This window comes from Crassostrea angulata, chromosome 5 (genome assembly GCF_025612915.1).
Source record: "Crassostrea angulata isolate pt1a10 chromosome 5, ASM2561291v2, whole genome shotgun sequence".
Classification (NCBI taxonomy): domain Eukaryota; kingdom Metazoa; phylum Mollusca; class Bivalvia; order Ostreida; family Ostreidae; genus Magallana; species Magallana angulata.
In genome coordinates this window covers 55,604,002-55,623,306 of record NC_069115.1, presented here as the reverse complement: position 1 = coordinate 55,623,306, position 19,305 = coordinate 55,604,002, and the positions used below count along the sequence as shown (strand labels likewise).

General features: G+C 31.9%; 1 pseudogene; it reads right to left on the bottom strand.

Annotated features, from left to right (window-relative positions):
- Positions 1-268: 268 nt before the first annotated feature.
- LOC128184972 (uncharacterized) lies at positions 269-18,905 on the bottom strand (annotated as a pseudogene).
- Positions 18,906-19,305: the final 400 nt, after the last annotated feature.

Sequence of the window (19,305 nt, the reverse complement as noted above, 5' to 3'; positions counted from 1 at the left end):
TAGCCTTTACTTCAAAATAGTCATAAAATCAACACTTTACACATTAATATGATACAATGTTAAATAATTTGAATCATATATTTTGTTCAGTCTTCAAGATTGAGGTTAAATGCAGTTAAGCAGTAATCTGAGAGGATCACGGCGACACAAATTGCATAGAATCCTTAAATATTATTATTCAAATCATATTTGGCATTTATAAAAAAAGCAAATTAAAAAGCAAGAGAATGTTTTGAATCAAGTCCATTTTACGATGTTAGTTACACTTTCATGGGTAGGCATTGCAATAATGATCATAGGAACAACTTCCATAGTAATAGCTGTCTTACAGAATTTGGCATGTAGCATTCATCTACCAGATTCTGGTCCTCCACCCAATAAATTTCTTCTCCGTCCAAAACAGTTTTCAGAACTCTAGTTTTATGAATGACGTCTTTTTCTGTTGCTAGGGGACCATCCATTTGCTCTTGTCTCATTGCATAGGCAGCATTAATCGTGTACATTTCCACCGCGTCCTTAACCTTTACTGACTGATAACCTCTAGATATAGCATTTTGGATTCCAGTAAAGGAATTTGGAGTACTCACATCCCTGTCGCTGCTCAGAGTCACATGAGCGTGTGCATCGTAAATACTTCGCAAAGGAATGAAATTGTAAGCGCGATCTTTGCCAACGAAAGATTCAATATCTCCTCTAGAAGATAGCTTGGTGAAATTTCCTGCAACTTGAATATGTGCGAAAACGTTTAATCTCTCAAACCGGTTAAAGTCCTCGGGTTTTACTTGTTCCAGATGAGTCATTCAATGCCGCTTGCCTGGAATCCATGAGACATCAAATGCATTCAAAGCCTCGTGAACACTTCGACCCCTTATAACGTGAATTAAAAAATCAAATCCGTCATTGTCGCCAAAGTACTGTAGTTTGTTGATGTATTTTGAAAAACGTGATTAATCGAATATATTCATATTTCTGTTGCCAAAAATTCTTCAAAAAAGCGCTTGACATATGGTTCTTGCATTGCTGCCGTTGTACTCTCCAAAAGACCATCGATGTACAACTTAATCTGGTTTTTCCTGAGAAAACATTCAGGATTACCATTTAAGAACATATCCTTGATGGCTTCGATTTGTTGTGAATTATCTTTTTGGGGATACACCCATAGAGCCAGATTGGCACGCACTGTTAACTTCATCTCCTTGCATACCCGCTCCCAGGTCTTGTCGTTTCCCCGTCCCCAATAGACCCTGGCGTCACTGACCGAAGTGATCCCGTTCTCATTCAGATACGACAGACCGTCTATCAGGCCTTCATAGTTCAGCTCCTCTAACTCCGGCGTCGGTTTCAATGCAAACTCCATGATTGAATCACCTTCATCTTCTAACAGGATTCATTCGTTCTTTCCACTCGCATAATGACACCCCAGGGTCTCATTGGAGTATTCTTAGTAATATTAGCCCTTTGGAGCGATTCCGAATTCACCCACACGGAGTGAGAGGTTTCTTCTAGCATGACCACGGAAACATCCGGCAGAACTTCATCAATGCTTTCCCTTGGAGGTATCCCTCCCTTTTCGATGTGTTCTAGAATACATAGTGACCACCACCCAGAATCCACTCTGTTCCGATTTGTCTTGAAGCACATGTTTTGAAGATGTCCTCCATTAGTTCCGGATTTGTTTTTGACTCCAGTTGACAGCTTGTTTCTACACGTGACGAGGACTCCAAGGGGTGAATATGGACATCATGAATCCCCGGCAATACCGTTGTCCCATTTAGATCTAGAACAATGCTATCACAATCGAAGTACTCTAATGCATCGTGAGTGAACCCAACAAAAGCAATTTTCCCGGTTTTTTTTTTTACCACGAATGAATCCTTAGGGGTTTGATCCCAATTTGTTCCGTCAACAGTGTACACAATTCCGTTTATGTAGATGGCATTCTTTGCTGCATTGCTTCGCTGCTGCACAAAGTCTTGGCGACATGAGAACTCATCTCACAGTAGAAATTTAATCTCCCTTAATAAACCAACTTTCTGGGTCAGAGAAGATTTTTGAAGACTTTTCCCCGATAACGTAATTGCTAGAGTTAGCAATGTTAACCAAAATCCCAACATTTTGTAATTAGAGTGAAGCTCTTACGATTAGCGAATTGACGGTGCAAGTCAACAGTCAACCAAACTATGAATAGATCGCTAGAGATGTGAATTAATATCAAGTGATAAAGTCACAATTGACGGCACAAGATATCTAAGGTATTCCGTTTCAGCGAGAAACCTAGTCGTTTTCCTCGCCCCGACTTTTACTAAGAGATTTTAAGATACGTATTATCATTAAAGAGTCCCAGAAGGGTTTAGAATGCGGCTCTTTTAAAATGTTCATCATAACAATCTAAAAATTTTATTGCTACATTGATGAAGTGATGCATAATAGGATGAAAAGGCAACTATGGCGAAGTATATGAGACTTTACATCTCAAAAAATTAAAAAGGGCTTAAAGGACAGACCCTTTAACTTTTATTTACTAATTACATTTATCTTGAAATAAGTATTCAAAATACAGCAGTAGCTCACAAATGTTTGATCACAGGAGTTTCTATAGAACAAGGATATAAAAGGGAATGACTATATAAATGAATTGATATGACAAAATTCGTTTTCTTGTGTTACATTATAAACAACAATATAATATACAATAAATACAATAATAAATCAAAATATCTTAAGAAGGTTTAACTTAAGATATTGAAAGGTTATCATATTCCATACATCTACGATGATTTTAGTGAAATATCTCAGGACTTAAAACTACCTCTGTTCCCATAAAGGATCACTCTCTCTCTCTCTCTCTCTACAATTAATGTTTTACATACATGTAATTTGGGATGGGTAAGTAATTTGGAATTTTTAACAAATATTCATTTTCAAGGAAAGAGACTGACGTAGAACATACAGAGCACATAGGCTTTGTACAAACCATACAATATAGGTCTTAAAGACACTGAACTCTTCAAAGGTTTGGTGATTATTGAAACATAAAAGCAAGGAAGGATTATTTCGTTTTTTACTAGACCATACATAAATTCATTGATAAAATGAGATAATGTCTAGTTTTTCACTTATTTATGTATTATTGTTATATGGAGCAAATTATTGTAAAAAAAAAATTCACATCTGACTGCAAATTTTGAATATCATTTTCAGTCATGGTCTGTTTCCTTGGAAACATAATATTAGTGGGTATAATTGTGTTTGTCGAAGCATTCATTATTACGAATACCGTATGCTAATTTTCGCTAACATGAGTTTATGTGCAGCATTGTCTTGTTTTTTTAATAAGCATTATGAGAATACATGGAAGTTACCATCAATTATCGTCGACATGAAAGATATACAAAGCAAAATTAAGTTCGCCTTAAACAATATAAAAAAGATAAGTGCTTTTAATCCATTGTTGTTTAACAAAAGTAATAATTCCAGAAACCTTATTATAAAAGTTTATTTAACATTATCTATCTGCAGGAAGTATTATTATTATTTCTGATTCAGCGGATTTGTTTAGTGATGGATTTTTTTCCCCGTTCTGCACTCTTAGGGTAAATAAACCTCACTATTTTACTGTCATACACTGTACATACTAACATTATCACATGTATCTTTGACGGGTGAGAAGCGTTTAACGAATGCTTACGACATGAATGATATACATTTTTCTAGAAGAATATCTAAATAGATAAAAAATAGTTTTTGTAGTATTTTTTATGTTAAAAAACACTAATCGAGTGAATTTACATCAAACTTCTACTTTTTTATGTAGGAAATTGGAATATAAATAAAAAATCATAAGTATACACGCTTAAGAATAAAATTCATTTGAAAATTCTCAATATTTTATGCATTTATTAAAACAAGTAATGTTTTCATCAAATAATGATACGTATTAGACAAGTAACAGAATACCAAAGAGAACTCATACTTTACAGATTTCATCACATGTTGTTTGCACAATGAGAATGATTTACAACGCCTGATACGTGACCAAGTCCGTTGTGATAAATATTCTAAACAATTTCATTAAAATAGGCATTTCTCTCAATAATTGGCTATTTTATTGTTGTAGGTATGGAAATCTTTGTTTGGCTGTGAAAAAGAAAACCTGGGCAAGTCATTCTGTAGGAAAGACACTGACAAATTAATATCTTATATTTAAAAAAAAACAACTACGAAAGTATGTTATGGAATAAACTCTTTACCATAACAAAAGATATATAACCTAAGTCTAAATTACAGAAACCTGAATGCTTCAACCTTCAAACCTGTCTTCAATGAGTATTTCCTTACATACAAATTGTTATGTAGCAACGGGGAAAGTCTGTATTTTACAGTATCTGCTTTTAATAGACATGATCTAGTTTGTAAAAATGTTTTCGCCGATCTCAAAACAGTACAATATGACATTAAGACATCAGGTGCTCGTGGACGAAAACCCTTACCACAATTTTACCCCACCCCGAAATATACTCCTAGTGTAGTTAACCCTAGATTGCAATTTCCACATAGTTTTACATGTATACACAATATGTCCTATTTTTAAATCTAAAAACTTGTGGAAAAATAAAAACCTTTCAGTCAATTTGCATATTCTTATGATATAAATTTTAATTCTAGCATTTTCTTGATGTGAAAATAAATTTCTGCTTTATAAATTTATCTTCAAAACGAAAATTATTTATTAATTATTACGCCCAACAATTTAGATGTTATCATAACTGAACATGTCATGTAAGCAGTGTAACTGAGATGTATTTTATCAAATAATGATATGTATCAAACAGTGACAGCTTGCCAAAACTTTTCTGACTTGACAGATTTAAGCAGATGCTGTTTTCAGAGTAAACTTTTTTTTCTTATCAAAACATCTTCTTAAACGTGGCCATATATTAATAAATATCGAGTTATTCAAGGGAAAGAAAGTCGTAAGTACATTCTGGAACAGATCGTTATACATTTTCAATTTTTGAAGTATACGTTAAAGTTTAGAATGTTTAGTTTATACCAAAATCATAGACAAGGTTTCTTGTTTCTTTGCCATATCTGAAAGAATGTTAACAATAATTACTCTAAGGAGGATGTGCCGTCATCCTGAGCATTTGAGGAAAAGAATATAAACATTTCTTGAACTGGCTTGTTTCTGCCCGAAACTGGCCAAAAATGTTGCCAAACGATAGTAATAGAATTTAAAGTCCTACGTGTCATTTTGAAAAGTATGCATACAAGAACAAGACAATGCCTTTTTAATCACTCAAAACAGCTGTTCTGAGTTATTAAAAGGACAATTTACTGTTCTTGTGTGCGTTCTTTTCAAACAAAATGACATGTAAGACTTCATATCTATTGCATTTGTATTTGTATTTACTAATTGTTACACCATAAGTAATCACCTAATTGTCTACAAACTCCCCCCCCCCCCCACCCCCGATTACGACAAAGACCACACAGCGGGTATGACCGGTCTGCAGAGGATGCTCACTCCTCCATGGCACCTGATCCTACCTCTATCTTTTTAGTGGTCCATGTTGCTCTGCTCTGAATTTGTATTTCGTTTTATGGATTTTTGAGATAATTGACAGTTAATATTGAATATATGAAATAAATGCGATTTGTGGAGCAAAACTAAACATAAACTGTCTATAGTATTTTATTAAATGGTAAATCTACACTGAACCAAAGTTCTAAGTGTTCACTAAGTAGAGGGTATTTGCTGTATGATAAAACACATTTGTATTGTCATCGTGGTAACTTTCAAATAGAACAATGCAATGACCTTGACCAGTGGTTGCGACCGAAGAGGTTGACACTAGTTTAATAGCACGAACACTTCAGCTCTGATTGAATTTCTTAGAGCTATAAGAGTGTTCTAAATTGCCAATGGAAATGACGTTACACGCTCATGGAAGAAAAAAAATCCACTATAGTCAGACGACACGTTCCTCGAGAATCTTTTTTGTATCTCCTCGTAATAAAGAGTTCCAATAAAAAATATTAATTTTATAATTATTTTAAAAATGATTAAAATTTATTGAAAGTGGTTATGTGTCTAGATGGCCGAGTGGTTAGAACCGTGGCCGCCTACTGCCAGAAGCGTATAGGTTCTAGAGGTCAAAGCCCCGCCCCGGCCAAGATAGAGTTCCAATATAGTGAATTTTACTGTGTTGTATATGTATTTATTTGTATATCAGCAATTCAAGTGTATTTTCAAGAAAATTATATAGGAAATTGCATACTATAGTATGAATGCCTGGTAAGGTATCCTAATTTTTTACAAGAAAGCTTGTCAAAATAGTAGTAAACCATCAACAAATTCCTGGAAAATGTTATATAAAATTGAGGAACGTGTCGTCTGACCTTAATTGTTTTGATGCTTTGTCACGGATAATTTTAATCGTTGTTATCTTATTTTACCGTGCTATGAATTAAAAGATATACCAGTTACAAAATGTTGAAATTTTCGAGTTATTTTATTTTGTAATTTTCAAATCGTTCTATTTATCAAGGTGAACAATTGAAAATTTTGCTGAGTGAATGTGATGTCTTAAAAACATATTATTAATAAGTAACAAATTTTTCTATTTTTAGCTTCAACATTAATCAGAGGGGAAAATAAGGCTGATCACTAATTTGGAATTTTTAATACAAAGGACTATATGCGGTTTTATGCATTTTTTGCCCCCAAAATCAAAGTTTTAGAAAGAGCTTTAAAAATTAGGTGAAAGATATGTAAAACCATATTGGAAATAAAGGTGTAAAAGGTTATCACCACTGTGACGTCATAATGTAGAAATGACGTTATGAAGATTGCATTATTTTGATAAATTGATGTTTTGTAGCAAAATATGGGTGTTTTCCGATGGTTTTTCGACTCGGAAACATCGAGCACAGGTTTGCTCAAGTACAATTTTTTAGTATAATGTGTATATCTATCGGACGAAAAATATATGTTAAAATCGCACTTGAGCAGACCTGCGCTCTATACTTCCGAATGCAAAATATAGAGCAAAAATGAGAATATTTTCATTTGTTTGCAAATTTGCGGGAATTAGGTCATTTAGGTGCCGTCATAGATAAACAGCAAATGAGCAATGATGACTAAAATCAAGATTAAAGTTATAGACATCCTCTATACAATGATTTGTGAAGATTTTATTTTTATACGATACTATTTAAAAATTGGTTAAAATCGGGGGCAGATATTTGACCAAACCGCACATAGTCCTTTTACATAGTAAAGAAAGATAACAACTAGCATTTGTTTTAGATGGTATAAATTTAATGTTCACTAGTCAATACCTATCTTTTTTATCCTTACTATTCAATAAAACAATTATGATTTTGACCTTACCTTGCCAAGACCTTGCCTGAGATTATTTTGTACTATTGCTAAGTAATATTGTTTGTTTCAAGAAAAAATAATGAATTCCTAAAATCAACAAATATGAGTAAATCTTTAAAGGTTTAAAGAAAATGGTTTTTATTTGCCTTAAAAGGTTATAAATCAAGCTGTAAGTGACACTGACTTCTTCATACCAATAACGTTCTTTAAGCCGTCTAAAGAAACCAAAGAAAAATTGACCCTTTTCTTTTAAAAAATATTCCTGGAGTTTTCACTGGATCATTTAGCTATATGTACATTGATATCCCTTTATGCTAATTTCATATAAAAAATAATCTACAGAATTATTAAATAAAATCGAGAAAAATAAAAACAAAAGGCTCATGGGCCTTATATAATCAATCAACTATGTAACTGCAGTGTGGCTTTTGCAATGTATGTTCATGTGCACTAAAATTACAATTGAATTGATTAGAATATAAAAAGAGTGTTTATGTTGAAACACTTATAGATTCTTTATCAGACCATTGGAGAAATTATTGTTTGGCCAGCTCTTTTTTTTTCAATATCACTGAACTTAACTTACAACAAAGCGTATTTCTTTTTCTGATCTTAAACATTTACTTCAAGTTACTGAATATCATATCTTTTGGAAGGAAAAATGAGGGATCTGAAACTTTTTTCTGTAATTAATTGAATGATACACTGGAAATTGGCCTGTGTCTTTGGTTAACCCCCACCCCCATCACCGTCCTCAAAGACAGTAACTTAGATTCACTAGTGTTAACAAAACGTCATCTTATCAACAAATTAGAAATTCAAATCCAGAATTTATGATTTAAAAACATTTTTTTCAAAGTGCGTTAACAGTCTCGATACTAAAAATATTGATGTATCTTTCATAACGCACTTCAAATTTTTTTTGAAAGTGCGTTGATTTAGTCCCAAATTTAATGCGCTTTGAATATTTTTTCCAAAGTGCGTAATTTTTTCAAAGTGCGTTGCCGCAGCCCTGCCATACAACCAGAACCCTGACCGAGGGGCTACGAAATTCATAAATTGAAAGACGAACTATTTCTTTTCATGACTATGAACTTAATTTATCGAATTAGTACCCAGGAGCAATGGAAAGATTTCAAAGAATTTATGCATTTTTTCTATAAAATCATTAAAGCCCCATCCTAACACCAGGACCTCTGACCAAGGGGCCATGATATTTACAATTTTTGAAAGGCATTCTTTCTCATTTTAACTTTATACTTAGTTCATGTGCTAAATACCAAGGAAAACAGGAGAAGAGTTTTGAAAAATATATGCATTTGCAATATATAATCATTAGAGCCCCACCATAACACCAGAACCCCTGACCAAAGGGTCAAGAATTTCACACTTTTTGGTAGAGAGCTCAATACTTATTACAATCATGGGAGCAGTTAGACTACTTGATGTCCAGGAGTAAAGAAAAATACCTTTTATAGATTGCAATACTTGTAAAGGTTTTAGACCCACTTCTCAGATTCCAGAGCAGCAGGGGTCATGGATTTTACAATTTTTACTCCCCTTCACCAATAGATGCTATATACCACATTAAGTTAAAATTGGTTAAGTGGTTCCAGAGAAAAAGCTAAATTTTAAAATCATTACGACCTACCAACTCAGGTGACCTAAAAACGCAGAAATAATATTACGCTCTCAAGAAAACTGAGATAGAAAACAATGAAAAAAAGGTCGGAAATTCGAAGTTAATTCCAAGATTGTCCCCTTCAAAGTTATCATCATATTTTATTTAATTAAATCTGGTATTAAGTGTTAGTCATTTAAAAGTTTATGAAATGAAACCACGTATTTATATTAGAAAATTAAGGTCACGTGTAATTACCCACCAAGCTTGCATAAAACAAGTTTGTTTGAACAATTGTAAGTCTAAATGAAACCACTTGTGACGAGTTTTAATTAAGACATAATCTTTTCATCATAGCCAAAGTTAAAGCAAATAAATAATGTATTAATTAAAAATTATTAATTAAAAATGCAAATACGTTTTCTTAATGTTTTATATCGACAAAGGAAGCTCTCTGGCCATAATAGCTGCATTAATCTAGTGAAAAAAGATAGAGATAGCAAAGATAGAGTCATTGGTTATCCCCCCCCAAAAAAAAAGAAGAAAAAAAAAGAAAAACACCACGAAGAAATCATTAAAACTTCAAGCACAGGGATAAACATATGTACGTTTTTTGTCAATTATCGAATATATATCAGTTAACAAATTAAATGAATACTAGTATAATTATATAACATGTATTCTCAATGTTTTATGTGATTTGGTTATCTCACAGTGTAAAAACTTAAAGTAGGCAATGCAAAGGAATGAAAATACTTCTTTTAAATATGTTATGAGAAGTCATTCCTTTTTAATAAAGCAAGAAGAAAAAACAATGCTCTAAAACTTGTGCATGAATTTTTTTTTCATTTCTATAACGATATGCAAAACTGCATATAAAATAACACTGGATTTCTCGCTTTGGTATAAAAACATCTTTCCTCGGTACAGGTAACATTTCCTTGAGCTCCCTTTATCAATGGTGGTGTATTTATCACCTGTCAGATGAGCTGACGAAATGTTATAAACACAGCAGCACATGCTGAAAATACACCGACAGCTGAATCATGTATTCATTTTCTTCTCATTCCTGCATCAGTCAAGATGTTTAACAATTCATTACAGAGGTTAACTTATAATTACTACTAAATTACACTTCTAATTAATGCCGTTTAAATACAATACCCGATATAGAATATAATTTGCTGCATCGCCGTCACAAGGTTTTCTCGTCTAAATCCTTACCTTTTAATATAATGATTTATAAACATTTAGTTTTTTCTGGCCATAAAAGATTTAAGTTTAAAGCAGAGAAATTTGACGTGTGATGGCGGTGCACCAGAAGTTCTAACTGAAAAACATATTCTAATACTGTCCATATATCAACATTTTCAAATTTAAAATATATATCAACATTTACTATAGTTTTCACTGAAGTCAAATTTACACTCTATCAAGCACTGTCTTCTGTTCCATTCGTCGAGGTATGGATGTGTCTGACAAATTTGTTCACATCCGGCTCTCTCTCTGACGTTAATTGCCCGACACTCACATTCATCGTCACAGTCATTAAAGTACCACTCACACTTTTCCGAACATGCTTTGAACTTCTCCTTGAATGAATTGGACAAGTAGTCTCTCCTGCAGTCGCTATGGCACTTGATTCTGTAGGGAAAGCATTGGTGCTCGCATGGTGTCCTATCAGACAGGACGCATACCAGAAACGATACTAGCAGAACCGCCAAACGTAGACACATCATTCCCGGTTTTAACAGCTATTAAAACAGGACATGAAATGAAAAAAGGGCATGTCCATTCTTCATGATATTTACATAAAACATTTGTGGTGCTTTTGTATAAACAATATTTGTGAAACATTTTAGCTTTTAATTTTAAATAAAAAATCATAGCAAATTGGTAAATAATCTATCTAATAGTTAACTCTCGCATTAACTTTTTCCCCTTGAAGATTCTTTATAAAAAGCAAATGGATCTTTTCAGTGTTTTAAAAATATATTTAGATAAGGGCTAAAATTTAAAAAAAAAATCAAAAACTAAAATTATTGTGATGTATTTATTGCTATAAAACCATAAAAGCTCTGATTATAATTCACATGAAAAACATTTCCATCACTTGTACTGTAAAAATATATAAAAGGATTTGAAATTTATACACATACTCCCGTTTTACAACGTATTGAGTATCGTGACTATTTTTTTATGATAGCTTCTTTAAAGAAATCTTCATGGTTACTTGATCTGTCTTACCTTGGAACAGCTCTCTCCGATTCTGAGATTTAGTTGTATCACGAAGTCCCATAAATATATATTGTTTCAAAATATACCGAGAAAACATCGTACATCATATTCAATTAACATCATGCCTTAATGAGTGAGTTGACTTTTGCCGTCTTGTGGTCAGGATTAGTTAAATTTACGTGACAATTCTCTTTTCCTTGATATGTCAAATTCCGGAGCCTCGCTTCAGACCTACAATTTTAATTTGAGCAAAAAATTTATTACCTATTTAAAACATTTGAAGGAAAATTATAATCTGACATATTTAAATTAGAAACATAAAAACAGGTAAATTTGAATAAAATGATGTTGGCGCCAGTCGATAAATTTTCAGTTCTTAGCAAAAAGACAGCATATCATGTTGAATAAAGAATACTGCAATTATCATCATAATGAATAAAGATTTGAACTTTTTAAAATTTCAAGAAGCCAAAGAATTAAAATGAAAACAACAAAAGCAAATTAATTCTTTATTTCTTAGATACCATTATATATGGTTAAATAAAGAACATTATTAAGCACAAAATATTTGAAACAAATTGATGAAGGTTAGACATCTTACAAGGTACGATGATACTCAAAACAAGATTGATTTACATAAACACAAATCCGCTTCCTACGAGGACGAAAAGAATGGATTTTTTACCACCTTCACTGAGCAACCAATTAAATTGAAAGATAGTAAATGCACTTATTTTTATTTTGTCACAGAATGTCAATGTAGACTTTTTTTTTTACAATAAAAAACGATGCATAACACCAAGCAATTTTAAAAATCCCAAAATGCAAAACTTTTAATTTTATTTGAAGACTGTAGAAGTTTAAAGTAATTCAATTAATTGTTTACATAAGAAGAACTTTGATGAAGTATCCTAAAGTCACGAAGATAAAATTCATGATAATAAATTCAATGCTTTTGTTAGATCTTTAGGATATGTAAAATTGACGTTGAATACCATTATTTTGCATATAGGTTATACATTGCATATAAATATATACATATAATAAACACAAACATTGCAATAACTCTCAAATATACATATACCTGCCCATAGTGACCATAAATATACATAAAGCACAAGACATTCACTTACATTAAAGCTCCCCCTTCGCCCCGGCCGTGGCTTGAACTCACGACCTCTGGAAGCCACTCTCCTCGCAGCAAGTGGCCACCGCGCTAACCACTCGGCCATCTAGGCAAGAAAAGTCTTGCTTTCGATGACGAACCGAACCTAGCGCACTGGTCGCTCACTACACGGCCGTTTAAAATACAGATGGAATACAGTTAAACGACAATTTGAGAGGATCGGAACGATACTCATTGCATAGATACATATAATAAGCACAACCCATCTGTGACCTTCTTCATTTGAGAGAATGTAATATCATCTGGAACTATGTATCTTTTCTTCTGAAACTTATTTTTTAAACTCTAAGTATATGATCTTAACGAGCTATTATTCTATTATTATTCTATTTATATACTGACTGTAAAATTGTGGTCCCAGAGCTGGAGGTTTTAATGTTATGGTGGTTTTACTATTTGTAAAACAAAATCACTGTACGGATTGTTAGATTTATAAAAATCTTTTTCTCGACATATGGACATCTAGTAGACAATCATAGAATTCGATGTAGGAATAATTTTGAAACGCGATAATTCATTGGACGATCTACGTTTAGTCCAATGTAGAAAATTCAAATGTTATATTGACCTGACCTCCTAGGTCACGTGCAGGTGAATATAACGCTCTACTTTTTCTAGATAGTTGGATATGAGCCAGTCAGAAACAAGGTTTAATCAATAATATAATAATTTAAACTTTTTTTGACGTTCAGGCAATTTAAAGTTGAAATTCGAATTGTTACTTCATAAAATTAGAAAAGACATTTTAATGAATCTAAAACATATATATTATTGTGCAATGCTATGCAAGTATTAAAGGGTGAAAAGATAAATTCTGTAGCGCAATTAGAATTAAAAAAAAACTTGCCAAACAGTATGTTTTAAAATCTGCGTACATGTGAAGTACAAGATTCTACATCTTTGTAAGCGTAGGCGGAATAGAGAAACCCTGTGGATCGTCACCTTCGGCTAGCAAAGGTGAATTTTCTTACATGCCTGTTTTATTATGTTATGTCGAAGTCTTAAAAGAGTTATAATTTCAGGTTGCAACTCGATAACATTTCTCAACGTTTTGTTTGAATTTGATTTTAATTTTGATCCGAAAACTTTTCCAGTATTTTACAATAAGAAAATAACTGCGAATGATTAATCAAAAAGCAATGTTTTTTTTTTTAATTCTTTATTTATGTAATGCAAAATGTTACACAAGTAATGAAAGACTACATTTTTAATAAAAATGTGTCATTTATGTCTTCATAATGAAGAAACAGTTATTTATGAAAACTTAATTAGAAAACAGAGTTTTGGTTGTATTATGAAAGTGACATATTCGTGTACTTCAACACAGTAAAATAAAGAAACCAGTGTTAATATTAGCAAAAACCCAAGAATTAGATAATTTTAAAGCTTTACACAATAGTCCATATATTTGAAGTTATTATATTATACCGGACATTGTTGTCATATTAAACACTAAGATACATCATCGCAATGTCTCTGAACAGTAAGACAACCTCTGACACGTTGTTGCGTCTATTTCAATGACATAGACAGATAATTTACAGTTTTTTCTTAGGTTAATACACACAAAAATAGATAATGAACACATGAATCACTGTAAGTTAATAAAGATACAGTTTTGGATTCGACGGCACTTGCGGTCGGTATGATTATGAAGGCATGCATTGCGTTATTGCAACAGGAGCGCCCTCTTTCCACTGGCGTTGACTCCACTGGCGTCACTACAGGTTAGACTGAAAGAGCAGGAGGAAGACTGAATATATGTTTTTCCCGACTCGAATGAGGTTTGGAAATGAATGCAAGAACGTGACTCAGGAAATTGTAGTTTCAAGGTCCCTGTGCAAGAATATTGTTCCTGCCTCACATATCTTCTGACCTGCCTCGTAGTCAAATTTACATTCTTTGTAACAATGCGAAATGTCAAAAGAGCTTGTGAAGGGGTAAGAATCACATGCCCGATCACACCCTTTTCTTTCACGCTCGACCAGAGCCATACAGTCACATCGTGGGTAGCAGGCGCCCGCTGACTTGCTGCATTTTTCAAAGCACCTAAGAAAATTCTGTTTGGACAGTCTTCTCAAGAAGCCTCGTTTACAACTAGACATACATTGAACTTTAGTAGTCCTGCAATTGTCTTTACATGACGATTCTCGAATCCTCTGTGCATTTGTGTTGATGAAGATGAGCGTTGATATAACCAAGAGGAACAAAACCTTAAAATAATTAAAAATAATTTTATTTTTGTATTATATTCCTAAACTAATGTATTCCAATTTAAGCATCTGAAATCTTTAAAAACGCTTAAATTTACAAAATCCCACAATTTTCTTTTAACATAATCGATTTTTCTTCTTTAAAATGCAAATAGTTTTTGCTTGATTTTTGAAAAAATCAAATGTTTTCTTAAAATTCAGTTATAATAAACGCATGTTTCTACGGTCATGCATGAAATGATCTCAAATTACAATTCGATGTAGAGATATAATGAAGCTATTTGACTTAAAATAAGAAACTTACCCGCATGTTGCATCTTGTTGCTAGACTTTCCATGTTGTCAGTTGCGTGCAATACTGTACGACAATCGGGGCAACCCCGCCAAATATATGATATGGCTTTCTAATTTAAATTCAATTAATTATTATTTCTTAATTTAGGTTAGCATTTACTGGCCTTAAGACTGACATGAAGATCATGATAAACAATTAATTTGACAGATCTTGTCCTCAGTAGATGAATTCACACAGAAAAAAACGAACCATCTAAATTGTTAATTTCCCTATTCGTGTGGTTGGCAGTTGCATAACAATTGCAATTACAATGTATCAAACTCAGTCAAGTGGTAATAAAACGCTGCAATAAAAATTATATTTCTCAAAATGAAGAGCTAAAATAATATTAATCCTTCTGTATTGAAAGGCAGGAGGAATAGATTTTACATCAAATTTCACAGGGTTTTATTTGCTTTGAGTTCAAAGTTGACAGGAAAATTGACAGATAACTTCCAGATGGATTACACATAGTTATTAAATGATTAACCAGTTCGTGTGTTCACCTCTTGACCCTGCTTTATAATGACAAAGTCACGTAACTTCTAGTATATAATTTTCATTAATTGATTGGGAGTTTATTCATTAAAGAAATGTCAAAACTGAAACAATGCACAGGTGAAAGGGTACTGTATTATTGTGGTCTGTAGAGGTTTTGTTATAAACAGACTGATTGCACGCATTTGGACTTTGAATGTAATCAGTTCAATTATTTAATAAGGCATAAGGGATATCTTTTCCGCAAAGTAAGAAGATAAATACAATTAAACGATTATACCTTATATTTTCATTCATAAAATGTGATTAACAGCAAACATTTATGTATGATAAAGAAATATATCGTCAGGACTTTAATCGAGAGTGTGGGGTAAATGTTGACAATATATTAACCGTATAAGTAAGATGGTACTTTTGATAAATACTCTCTTGTCTAACATTCTTAAATATCTTAAATGTCGGAAATTGGTTCATGCACAACAATCAATTAGATCACAATCAAGTTGATTGCCAATGGATGTACTTTTATGAACTGAAAAATGTATTAAAACAATCTTTTACATTATTCATTATTAAAAGTTAATAGTGAAGTTATTAAAAGTCAACGATAAAGCAGAGCATAAAATGCAGCACAATAAATCCCCCACATGTCAAAACAATAATACACCGCTTAAGCATAAAAACTTATTCATTTACAGTTTAAATTTAGTTAAGACTCTCACGAAAATGTAATAACATTTTCTACATTGACATTTTTATCATGTAACTAGAATCAAAATTTACACATTAAAAACATGTCTTGATATTAGACTGAAGAATGGGTGTTGCTCAGTATTTCTTATTTTTTATGTAAGTACAATGAATTAGGAACCGATTTAATAGAAAACTCACAACTTTGATCGTTTCAGAAGTTTTTACATTTGTATACCCACTATCATACAGAATATAAATTGTTTTTTGACTTAAATGACTCAGTGGTTAGATAATCCGACCTGATGCTTCATTAAAATAACGTAACCAACTGTTTTAAAGAAATTGCCTTTTTGTTGTTATTATGTAATGAAGCATAATCTTAAACAACAACATATACAACTATTCTTAATTTATTATACAGCACATGTATGCATATGTAACGTATTCCCCATTGTATTTATGATAGGTTTACTAAAACAGTATTGACTACCAATAAAACAGGTGTTTTTTTATTTGATGTTGAAATGTTAACAAATAACAAAATAATCATTAATATATGACAAAAGTTTAGTATAATAAAAATATGGAAATCGAAATTCTTAGAATATTTGGGAAAATAAGATCTTAGTTTAATCAACAATGTAAATTTATTAAACGTTTTTATTCAAGGTGACTGTTTTACATAGAAAGTTGACAAGTATATCCTTGAATTCCAAAATGTTTTGTTTGACCAAACAAGAATGAAATTACATTATGTGACTTAACGTATTTTGTTAATGTGCAATGTGATTGAAAAAACAAGCTTTGTACTTTTTCATTCACATCCAACAACTTAGTAAACTATACAAACCTTTTTCTAAGCATTCTAAGCATTTGACTTGTCTATAAGATGCATAGTAAAATGGACTTATTCCTATTAAAGGATTAAAAAATGATTTAGATGATGTATGAAAGAAGTATAAGACTCTTTTCAAGTTATGAAATATGGAAACAACCATACGTATTTTTCAATTATGTGTACAAACAATGTAAAAATTTAATTAGTATAATTTACTGTCTACTGCCTAATCAAGCTGCAACATCAAATCTGATGTTTTCTTTAAAAAATGGCTGTCAGATTCACACATGCAGAAAATAACACTAGCTCACAAATGCCACGATCACTTTTTTTCAAATATTTGAAAGAAATAACGTTTGAATACATTATTTATTATTTTTGTTGTTCACCAAATTGACATACAAAAAGTAAATTCCAATGGTTAAGAATTTACCTGATTATACACATCTGTTAAATATAGAATTATGCAGTGTTTGACTTATAAACGTCGTTTACATGTATCAAGTGTTTAAGTTTTATCATGCCCAAAGATGGTCAATGATGTTGCATTGTCGCACTTGTGTATAAATAAATGTCAGCTTGGTGATCCAGACAAGGCAAAAGCGATTGCAGTGGCGGTATTGTATATGTATGTAATATTTGTTTTTTTTCTTTTAAGCGTAATAGTTAATATTTAAAACACTTTTAAAAAATCAAGAACTTTAGAAAATACAAACAGTAATTGAATTTTGTAGCATTGTTTATATATATTCACTCTAATACATCCAAAGGCACTTGAAAGGAAAAAAGAGATATGTTAAAGGGACATGGCCACGATTTTGGTCAAAATTTATGTTTCTTTTTTCAATGTTTACCATGCTTCAGTAGGGCATTTCTAATAGTCAACCAAATTTTGAGTGTCATTCGTCCACGGCCCGAACATGATTGCATTTGCGATGTTTTTGTCACGTTGCATTCATGTTTGGTTAACTAAAGCAGAATTGACTACAGATAAAACAGGTTTAATTGATTTGATGTTAAAATGTTAAAAAATTACAAAATTATCATTAATGTATGACAAATATTTAGTACCATCAAATTTATAAAAATCGACTTTATAAGAATATTGGGGAAAATCCGATCTTAGTTTAATCACAGTCTTGTTAAATGTAAATCTATTAAATGTTTTATTCAAGTGGCTTTCTATTGTTTGAAATAAATAACGATTGAATAACCAAGTCATTTTCTTTTGTTTGTTGTTTACCAAAGTAGAGTCCAGTGGTTGAGAGTTGACCTAAAAATTCACATCTTTTAAATGTAGAATTATGCAGTGTTTGATTAATAAACGTCGTGTGCAAGTGTCAGAATGTTCAGGTTTTCATTATGCACAAAGATGTCAAATGATGTTCAATTTACTCACTTGTGTATAAACGAATCCCTACTTGGTGAGCCAGGTGTGGCAAAAGCGATTGCAGTGACGGTGTTGTAGATGTGTGTAATATTGGATATTTTACTTTTAAGCGTAATAGTTAATATCTATAACATCTTTTAAAAATCATTGTCAATGAATTATCAACAGATACAATACCTTAAATAGAACTCAAGAAAATGCAAACGGTAATTGAATTGTGTATCATTGTTGATTCATTTTTTCCTTTACACTAATACAAGTCAAAAGGAATTGAAAGAAAAAGAGAGACATATTTAATGTACTTTTCACCTTTTTAGAAAGAGGTGTTAAAACCATAAGATGAAAAAGCAAGAATTATCGATGAATGTTAACTTTTGAATCATAGGTAAAATTTGCATATATCCTGTTGTGGTCCTTAAGTGATCACCTGTGTTGTGGCAGAACAGATTTATTGCGTAAACAATACCAGCAGGAAGTACATGCAAACTTTAATCATCCAGTAAACCATGAATTTTTTTTATATTTTTGATATATTTCTTAAGATGAGTCATTTCTTCCTGCTGAAAATAGCCGTCCCAAATAGTGTCACAGGAAAAAGAAAACTAACGGAGAAAGTAAAAACCTAGACACCGTTAGGCAAAAGAGCTGACGTCACAATACCCCAAATGGTCAATGGGTATGATCGCTATATAAAAGTAAAATTAAAAATGTATTAGGTTATATAACCAGCTATCAAATATTCATTTTCTGAAAAAGAGATAAATTTGATTGATAATTGTTTTCAACAATGAATTTTAACGATTGATGAATAAGGGATTTTACATTTATAACCAGATGATGAATATAGAACTCTACATTTGATAATAAGTTGCTGTATTCCAAATATCTCTGTTTTGTACCAATAGTAA